At 41.2% G+C, this 9378-nt stretch overlaps 1 pseudogene; it reads left to right on the top strand.

Moving 5' to 3' along the window:
• Positions 1-906: 906 nt before the first annotated feature.
• On the top strand, positions 907-8289 carry LOC143673168 (olfactory receptor 2T11-like; annotated as a pseudogene).
• Positions 8290-9378: the final 1089 nt, after the last annotated feature.

Here is a 9378-nt window from a genome sequence, read left to right on the forward strand (position 1 = left end):
GTTATCCTGGAGATTATTCTTAAGCGTTAAGTAGATATCACCTTGTTATTCAAGATGTAGTGGAGAGGCTGGAGAGAACAGCCTGAAAATGTAGAGCTGTGTTCCTGTAGCCATGTTTCTTGATGATGATTGAATAATGACATGGCTTTCACAATGTGAATATGTGATTGTGAAAACCTTGTGTCTGATGCTCCTTTTATCTACCATGTCAACAGATGTGTAAGACATATGGAATAAAAATAAATAATAAGGGAAACAAATGTTAAAAATAAATTTAGCTTGAAATTCTAGTGATAAATGAAAGTGAGGGGTAAGGCGTATGGTATGTATAATCTTTTTTTCTCTCTTATCGTTTTATTTTTTTTTCTGTTGTCTTTTTCTTTTTCTCAATTGATGTAAATGTTCTAAGAAATGAATATACAACTATGTGATGATATTGAGAATTACTGATTATATATGTAGAATGGAATGATACGTTAACGTTTTTGCTTGTTCTTAATTTTTAAAATAAATAAATAAATTTAGAAAAAGAATAGGTTTAAAACATTCATTTTGAGTGCATGAAGTGTGCTGATGTATATATAATAAACAACATAAGACTAATAAATAGTTTATGGTAAATGACTTACATCTTGTATGCCCTTTGTGATCTCACCCTGAGGTTAAGATATGAATGTTATTGATGCATCACTAAATTTGAGAATTCTTAATGAAAAACTGAAAGCATGTTTTGATGGGGAGGTTTTGAAACTTCTATGAATGAAGTATGATAATGAATGAGGTTATAGCTCATTATTGGTTAATATTTCCCTATTACCTTTCAGTTGAAGCAGTTGAATTTAGTTGGAGATGGGAATGAATGAGACAAGAGGAATGGATTTTATTCTCCTTGGGCTGTTCCCTGGCATGAGGCATGCTGATCCCCTCATTAGTATGATCATCATCATCTATGTTGCTGCTCTCCCAGGGAATTCCACACTGATTCTCCTCATCCTGGTGGATTCCATGCTCCACACACCCATGTACTTCCTTCTCATCCAGCTTTCCTTAATTGACTTGCTCCTTATTTCCTCCACTGACCCTAAGATGGCCAATGACATCTGCTCAGGGAAGAGAAATATTTCAAATGCAGCCAATGGGATGCAGATGTTTCTTTTTCTGATGCTTGGGGAGCTGAGTGCATTCTCCTAACTCTCCATGCCTGGGATTGCTATGTGGCCATCTGCGATTCACTGAGATACCCAGTCATTATGAGCCAGAGGGCCTGCCAGATGTTTTCATGTGGTCCTGGGCTGGGGGTGCCCTGGATGCTCTAGTCCAGACTGCATACACCATGCACTTACCTAAGTGTGACCACAAGGAGATAGAATATTTCTTCTGTTAAGTCTCCTATGAGGATACTTCCGCATATAAGTTGACAATACTTGTGATGGGCATTGCCCTACTCCTTATACCCATTATTGCCATCTTTTCCTCCTATACCATAATCTTATTTACTGTTCTCCACATGAATTCCCCCAAGGGAAGGAACAAAGCTGTGGTCACTTGCTCCTCCTACCTGATGCTTGCGGGGTTTTTTATGGAGCAGCCATCTTCACTTATATGAGTTCTGGTTCCTCACATAGCCCCAACTAGAAAAAAGTTGTATAAGTGTTCTTTTTAATCATTACCTCTCATTGAACCCCTTTATTTATAGCCTGAGAAATAAAGATGTTTGGAGGGCATTGAAGAAAGTATTGGGAAAGTCTCTTATAGGAGCAAGGGTTAAAACAAGACCTGCAGAATTTGTTGGGAGCAGCTGGCGTCAGGGTGGGGGCAGCAATAAACTGTGGAGATTGTTATATAGAACAGTCTGGGAGGAAAAGAATGTCTACCCCAAATGGTTATGTTAAGTATGAAGGAAGAGAGCACTGAAAAATAAGCACTCTGTTCCCTCTGGAAATGCATGCATGCCTTTTGTCACCCTGTAGTATATAGGCTGGAATGTGGTTAAGAATAAAGTTGTCTGTTGTCTGTTATTGCTGATCTTCAGACCATCTGATCCCATCTCTTTCTCGTCATTACTTAATATCTTTCGAGCTCCATTCCATAGGAAGCAACATCTAGTAGCCAACGTGGGACACGAAGAAGAAGACTCCAAAACAATATTGGGGGATGAAAGAAAAGTCTCCATTACAGGGACATTTGTCCAGCTGATAGAAGAGGACTTGAGTCATATTGCTAAAGTAAGCCATATTGGTAAAAGTAAGCATTTTCCTTGTAGCATCAGGGTAGTGGGTAATCATAATAAGTGGATGGAGGAGTATGTTTGTGTGTTAAAAACATTGTTAGAAACTACAGGGGTCTCAATGAAGACTTCAGAGTCACTAGAGCTGTTTTATTTAATACAGAAGCATTGTTACTTGTTTCAGCCTCAAGGCTGTAATGTTTTAAATCTTAAGTAATTGAAATTGGTTATGAAGGCTTTGCAGTGAGCATAATAAAATGGGGGAGATATTCCTGCTTCTATTTCCTCATTGTCTTCAGTCAGGCAATGAACCCCCCAGCCCTCACTTTCTCTTAAACTCTGCATTGTGTTTTTTCTCAATCTCCCACTGCCCCCTCTGACCCTGTTTGGACAGTTGCTTGAGCTGGACTTGGCAATTGGTGCCCAGATGGGGATCTTATAGGGGAACTCTTAAAGCAAAACATGAAGAGACACTCCAAGGACATCCACTGCAAATACTGCAAAGAGCTAATAAAATCTACAAAAGGGTAAGGAATGAATTGGAGATATTTTCAGTTAGATGTAAAACATGGGGTATTCAGGTTCAGCAGAAAGTAACCTCTATAAATCTATGCTGTCCACTAGAGGCACAAAATTTTCTCAGTCTCAGTTAGAAACTTTTCTTTGTCATGTACAGGATTGTTAACCTTAAACATGCTCCAGTATGTACTTTTTCTCAGCTATCCGAATATATAATTGAGCCCACTGCTGACATAATACTCCAACCCACACCTTTAACTTGGAAAACAAATGAGCCTTTGTAGCCCTTATCTATAGAAAAGTTGGAGGCTCTAACTCAGTTAGTTCAAGAATCATTTAAAGTGGGACATATAGAAGAATCTCATAGTCCTTGGAATTCTCCAGTATTTATTATAAAAAAGAAATCTGGAAAATGGAAAATGTTAACTGATTTGATAAAAGTTAATCCTGTAATTCAACCTATGGAATCATAACAACCTGACTTGCCCATACCAGTTATAATTCCTAAAAACTGCTCTATTATAAAAATAGATTTAAAAAATTCCTTTTTTACCATACCTTTAACAGAGCAGGATAAAGAAAAATTAATTTCTGAGCTTGTTCTTAAAGAGTTGCCTTTATATAAAAATTCATATACAATTGAGTCAGAAAATGTTCAATAGGAACAATCCCATGCCAAACAAAAGCCAGCACTAATTAATGATTCCTATGGAACAGTAAGAGATGTGACCCCTGTGGGGCCTCCCATCTCTAACTTGGAGATAACTGAGACTATATGGACAGGCAAGCTAAATCAGAGCTTAATACATAGAGGATGATTTGTGCCAAATCCATGGGATGATAAATATAACATTAGAGAAATTTATAGAAAATTTTCCTAAGAGTGAAACCAATTTTTATATCAAATTCTCGTAACTTTAACTTCTCTTTAAATAGCAGCCATAAATACTATATGCAAATATGTATGAGAGATTCATATGCATTTGTTAAAGTTCATATGCATATAAGAAATCAAAATTTTAATTGTGAGAATTGCTCATTTGTTTCCAAGCATTTACATTGCAGGATAATGAGACAATTATGGCAGCAAGCAGAAGAAGAGGTATTTGTCTGCTGATGCAGATGTCAAGATCTTTGCAATCCTCTCCAGAAACACAAATCCTGATCCATTTGGCAAAAGAATACCTGAAAAAGACTGAGAGACTAATTGGACTCATTATTGCAGCTGTCATTGGAATCATTGGAATTATCACAGTGGCTGCAGCTGCTGGAACTGCATTGCATCAAACTATACAGAGGTAGCACTATGTTAGAGAATGGCATAAAAATGCCAATGAACTGTGGCATAGTCTATCTTATACTGATGAGCAAATTAATAAGAGACAGCATTGATTCATATTGGAGATCAAGTGTATAATTTAATTTTTTAAGGAAGTTTAAAATGTGACTGAAATAAGAGCAATTTTCATATTACCCGTTTAAGATATAATCAATCTGAAATAGATTGGGAAAAGGTAAAGAGGCATTTTTGGGGGTGCTTGGATAGTTTAAGTCTTGATATCTTAAAATTCCAAAAAATGTATTAGAAATATCTCAAGATAATTTCCATGTAGCCTATGGAGATGATGGTACACAATCATTTACTCAAGAGCTAAAAAATCTTAATCCTATTTACTGGTGGAAATCGCATAATTTTTTTGACTGTAGGCATAGGTTTGGGGTTGCTTATACTCTTTCTCTTCCTCCTCAGCTGTGTCAAACAACAAATGTTCAAAGTAACAAGTCACACCACTAAGCAAAGCTGTGCTAACAGTGTGATTCTGGCAAAAGCCCCCTATGGCTCCCTCCTGAATCAAAGTCAGAGAGTTTGGCTGGTAGCCAATGATGGGTAAGACTCTTCCTTCAGAGCTTAAGGGCAACCTAAGACAGGCACAGTCACCTCAGCTAATAAAATAAAGAGGGGGAAATGTAGGAACAAGTGTTAAAACAAGACTTGCAGAATTTGTTGTGAGCAGCTGGTGTCAGGGTGGTGGTGACAGTAAACTGTGAAGATTGTTATGTGGAACAGTCTGGGAGGCAGAAAATGTCTACTCCTAATGATTATGTTAAGTACGAAGGAAGAGAGAACTTAAAAATAAGCACTCTGTTCCTTCTGGAAATGCATGCATGTCTTTCATCACCCTATAGTATATAGGCTGGATCTGGTTAAGAATAAAGTTGTCTGTTGCTGTTATTGCTGATGTTCAGATCCCCTCATCCCATCTCTTTCTCATTTCTTAATATCCTTCAAGCTCTGTTCCATAGGTAGCAGCAGTCTCTCTTCTAAAAGTAAAACTCCCAGTGTTTGTATCTCACAATGTCTAATGAATATTGTGTAATGTTTGACAAATCAATAAATACCTGTGATTTTTCTGATTTTTTCTCTATGTATTTGTCTTCTAATATGATTTGAGTTCATATGGTTTGTAGTGTACATAAATATAAGTTTTATTAAGTAAAATAAATATTCATATTCTACAATTGGAACTGATTTTTAAGGTATTTGTCACCTTTTTGTTTTTTTAACCTTTCTTTAAATGTGCTTAGTCTGAGTTTAAAAATCTGGGAGCTGGGCAGTGCAATGGTGGCTCAGTGGCAAGAATTCTCACCTGCCAAGTTGGAGACCTAGGTTCAATTCCCAGAGCCTACCCATGCCAAAAGAAAAATCTGGGAATTAATGGAACGTATTTTACATTCTTTCTTTCTCCCCAGTAGATTTATTTTGAAAAGAAAATGTAAAAATTACTTTGCATAAGATTAATAAAATACACTGATGGGAATTATCATGTTAAAATATATTATCTCAGCTAAAGATTATTCACCCATGAATTTTAGTACTGGAAAATAAAAGGTTTAGGAGGCAAAAAGGTGGGAATGAAAAAAGGTAGACCAGGAAATTTAAAGTGGGTGAGTTTATTTCTGCACTCCTGGGCTGAGCTCACTGAACCCAAGATGGAGAGAGGTGAGTCCATGCATGGGCTTTGGTGCAGGCAGCTTTTAAGGATGAAGGTAAGGTGACATCTTGAAGGGGAAGTTCATTAGTTCCAGAAGTCAGGTTAGAAGGAGTGACACAGTCTCTGCAGCTCCAGTTGCAGTGCCCTTCCCCATTTTCCCGACCTAACATTTCAGCCTTTTTGTGATAATAGGGTGCTGAGATCTTTGTGGTTACTTCCTGCTGTAATGGGGTGGCTGGGGTTATAGGCTGGAACCATCATGGCCAGGGGAGTGGGGAAGCTGGCTGTAGGAATCTGGTGAGAAAGGCAGGTGATGATAATGATGCAGGAGCATTTGGTTGACTGCTATCTGGGATAGTTCCTTCATGCATCCTTGAAAGAAGTTGAAGAGGCAGGGAGCTAGGAGAAAAAAGAGACAGATTAGGATAACTGGTCCTAGTAGCAGGAGGAACCATGTCACCAGAGGAGAAGAAAACCAGCTTAAGGCAGAGTTGGTTCCTTGTTTTCTGTGATAGAGATTGTCTGTTTGTTTAAGGTTTGAATATTTTGTTCCACCAGACCCGACTCATTGACATAATAGTAGCATTCCTCTTGGAGGAATATACACGTTCCTCCTTTTTTGGCTGTCAGCAGGTCTAAGGCCCGTGAATTTTGAACAGTTATTTGGACTAGTGAGGTGAGTTGGTATTGTAGAGAGGAGAGGGATTCTGATGTTGATTCCAGGGCTCCCTGTAGTCGAGTTTCAAAGTTTTGAGAAGTTAAAATACTGTGTCCCAGCACCCCTCCTGCTGTGGCTGAGGCTGCAACCAAAGCAGTTAGGCTGAGGCCTACTAGGATAGGAAGAAAGGCAGCCTTTTTTGAGCAAGGAGAGGGCAGTAGGCAAGTTATTTTGGACTCCCCATAGAGAGTCAATTGAGGAACAATAGTTACTAGGAAGCATGGTCCTGGGGCAGTGGAGTTAAGGCACTTGGTAAGAGTTCCATTACACCAGAAATATTGTCCTTTGGGGCATGAATGTGTTGTGGATAATGACGTTAGTCTGGCACGTGCTATGAAGTTCTGTTTGAGGGTTTTTTATCCAGTGTAGTGGGGCTCTTAATTTGGCAAGAAGATCTCACCGCATTAGCGGGTTGGGGCAAGAAGGCATTACTAAGAAAGAATGTGTAATGGGGTACCCTTCTATTACACATATAAGTGGTCCAGTAGTTAAGGGGCATGAAGGATGGCCGTCTATGCCCATAACCATGACCTGGGAAGGAAGGAGTTGACCTGAGTAAGAGGCGAGGATGGAAAAGGTAGCCCCTGTGTCCACTAAAAAAAAGGTGGGCTTACCCACTACCTTGATTGTTACCCTAGGCTTGACAAGGGTGATTGGGGTCGCTGAGGCCGGCATCATCGGTTGTTGGTGGCCAGGCCCAGGACTGCTAGTGGTGGGTTAGGGGTTGGAAGGATGGCCCCTCCATGACCAGATGCTGAGGGGCAGTCATTTTTCCAATGTCCCTTTGTACCACGGAGAGGGCATGGTCCCTTTGGTGGTCAAGGATTGGGGCACTGGCCAGACCAGTGTCCTTTGAGGCCCATTTGAAGCACTTTCCTGGTGGTGGATTAGTCATAGCCAGCTTCTTCTCCATTGAAGCCAGCCACAGAGCTGTGATCAGGGATTGGGTTTGTAAATTCACCTTTCAGCAGTCCCAGAATTCTTTTTCTGCTCTCTCTAGTTCATCACGAGTGTTAAAAATTTTAAAGGCCGTGTTTACCAGGTCACAGATAGGGGCCTGAAGACAATCCTCAAATTTTCTAAGTTTGCACCTAATGTCTGGGGCTGACTGGGATATAAAATGCGTGGCTAAAACAGTTTTACCAGCCTCTGAGTTAGGGTCTAGGTGGGTATATTGGGAGAGGGCTTCTGTGAGCCAGTGTAGAAAAGCAGCTGGGTTTTCATCAGGGCCCTGGGTAATTTCCCTTAGCTTATGGAAGTTTACTACTTTATGTGATGCTTTCTGCATGCCCACTATGAAGCACGTAAGTATTTTGTCCCATCTAGTCTGCCCATTTCTTCCCACTGGAGTGTCAACCTGATATTCCCACTCTGGCTCTTGGTTTGACGCTGCCTCAGCCCCTACCAGCATGGTGTGGTTGGTTATATGCACCTGGTTAGCATGAGCCCTGGCTGCATTGAAAATGCAGTCCACTTCATCTGTAGTGAGGGAAGAAGAGCAGATTACATGAATGTTATGCCAGGTGAGGTCGTAAGCGTTAGCTAGATATTGGAATTCTTTATTATAGGTAGTTGGATCGTTGGAGAAGGAGGCCAACCATTCTTCAATGTGTGAAAGATCAGCCAGAGAGAACGGAGTGTGTACCCAAATTAACCCTTCAGGTCCCACAACCTCTTGGAGGGGACAGAGTAAAGTACTTTTTGAGCAGGTATGGGAGCTTACGGGTGAGCGTAGCAAGGAAATAGCCAGTGGCAGAAGAGCCAAAGCGGGAGGTGGAGGGCATGCCAGTAATGGGAGAGCCTTTGGAGTAGAAGGAGGAAGGGAAGGATAAGATGGCAGCTGGAATGCTGCCAGAGTGGGGGGGATGAAGAGGGGGTAAGATGGTGGCTAGAGCACCCCTGGAGGGAGGGGAGGGTGGAGAAAGGGAGAGGAGGATAGTTTCCCTAGATGCGGTGGTGGCCTTGGTCCTTTAAAGGAAGATGAATTGAGGGTGTCAGAAAAGGAGGAAGTTTCATTGGAGAGAAGTGGGGTTTTGGAAGTTTCCTTGGCTAGGAGAACCTGAACCATAGAGCAGGAGTTACAAAAGGAGGGGCAGGGGCACAGAAGGAAAAAAGCCTGGACATAAGGAATTTCGGCCCATTTGTCATTCCTCTGGCAAAAGTTGTGGAGGTTTGTAAGGATATTAAAATTGAAAGTCCCATCTTCAGGCCAATGAGAATCATTATCCAATTGATATTGGGGCGAAGTCTTTTTATAAAAGTAAGTGAGACGTTTTGGCTGGATGTCTGGAAGTAAATCCAGTGTGGATAGTTTTGTCAGAAGACAACCCAGAGGAGTATAAGTTTTGGTTTTTGAGGATTTATTGCCCATACTGATGGGTCTCAAAGGACAAAGAACTGGCCCAGGGGATGTCAGTGTTCCAACAACCTGAGAGAGCCCTCAGAGCTCTTACAAGTGGAAGCTAGTCTCCCCAGGGGACGTCTCACCCTGGTTTGAGGCCCTTTCAGGTCCTGGATTTGAATTTGGGAGGAAAATGAGAAGTGGGGTGTCCCCACAACTTTTCAAGTCCCAGGAAAGGGAATGAGGCTTGTGGGCATCCCCATTCACCTCAGCCTTGGGAAGAGAACCTGACATGAATTCACGATTTTGGAGAGTAATTTACAGACAGGCTCTCTCGGAATGGTGAGACCCAGCAGCAGGGCTTGGAGGGAAGGAACTTACCCATGGTGGATGCAGCAGCAGGCCAAAGGATCCCTTGTCACTGGCTATGTGGAGGAAGGAGGAGAGAGGAGGCCGGGGTGCCCCTGGCCAGGCGGGCAGCACCTGCACTCCTCTCCCAGGTTTTGGCACCAAGATGAAAGGTTTAGGAGATAAAAGAGTGAGAAAGAAAAAAGGTAGACAAGGAAATTTAAAGTGGGTG

Source organism: Tamandua tetradactyla, unplaced genomic scaffold (assembly GCF_023851605.1).
Source record: "Tamandua tetradactyla isolate mTamTet1 unplaced genomic scaffold, mTamTet1.pri scaffold_163_ctg1, whole genome shotgun sequence".
NCBI lineage: Eukaryota > Metazoa > Chordata > Mammalia > Pilosa > Myrmecophagidae > Tamandua > Tamandua tetradactyla.